The sequence below is a fragment of the Palaemon carinicauda genome, chromosome 20, assembly GCF_036898095.1.
Source record: "Palaemon carinicauda isolate YSFRI2023 chromosome 20, ASM3689809v2, whole genome shotgun sequence".
Taxonomy (NCBI): Eukaryota; Metazoa; Arthropoda; class Malacostraca; order Decapoda; family Palaemonidae; genus Palaemon; species Palaemon carinicauda.
Genome location: NC_090744.1, coordinates 66,677,407 through 66,678,724, shown reverse-complemented (window position 1 = coordinate 66,678,724; position 1,318 = coordinate 66,677,407).

Here is a 1,318-nt window from a genome sequence, read left to right as displayed (position 1 = left end):
CGTTTTGGGATGATAATATAAGGGATCATTTCAATTTTTCTTTAAGAATGTAAATTCCCAAACCCCTCGCATAAAATTAAAAACGGAATGGGATGAAGATGGAAAATTATTCTTAAGGGGGGGGGATTAATTTTAGGGAAATCTTACGTTCATCTTCTCAATTGCCCTAATATTTCCGTAAACCAATGGAGCAGATGATTAATATTTGATTCCAAACTTACTAGGATAAAATTTTTTCAATCGTCAGTAAACAATTCACGTAATGTATACCATAAAAAAAATCAATCAACAAAGCCAAAACAGTTTACTATATAGATCATACAGTGAACAATCGAAGAGATTTCAAAAACAAAATAAAATTTCCATATATCAAAATTACAAGGTATAAAACTAAGAACATTTAAACTGATAACCATTATAAATGATCATCAAAACATAACTGATATCGAATTCAGAGTGGAATTCTACTTCAGGTTAAGTGCTGTTGGAAATGGACTTTAAATATATCAAAAATACATTACTAATTACTATTCTTACACTTATCAACATCACATTTATTGAAAAGGAATTCAAGTTTGAAATTCCGAAGTTCTGATTTGAATCACTATTAGTGTTTGAATTCATAAAACAATATACAATTACGATCAGTTTTAAGTACGTTTTTGTGTTGAACAACAGCCTTTGGAACTTTGTAGTGGATAAAATGGTCAAAACCTCTCAAACACAGATATAAATATCTTGGCATTTGGCATTATAGATCATTGACATTGTTTAATTTACAATATATATATACATATATATATATATATATATGTATATATATATATATATATATATATATATATATATATATATATATATATATATATATATATATATATATATATATATATATATATATATATATATATATATATATATTATATATATTATATATATATATATATATATATATATATATATATATATATATATATATATATATATATATATATATATATATATAGTATATATATATATATACACACATATATATATATATATATATATATATATATATATATATATATATAGTGTATAAGTGTATTTTTTCGTTTGTTAGCTTTTGTGTGGAATGGAAAAGATCATTGTTGGAAACCAAAACTTGGAACGTATAATCCTAGGACCTTGTCTAGGGAAGAGGACCTCAATGGGTTACTAAATTAGAAGAGCAGAAAGATATAAATTGGCATATAATAGCATTGAGTGAAATTAGAACATGGAAGTGAGTTTACTTATTAACCCAAATCGTGCAGATAACAGAAGAATTATGTAGACT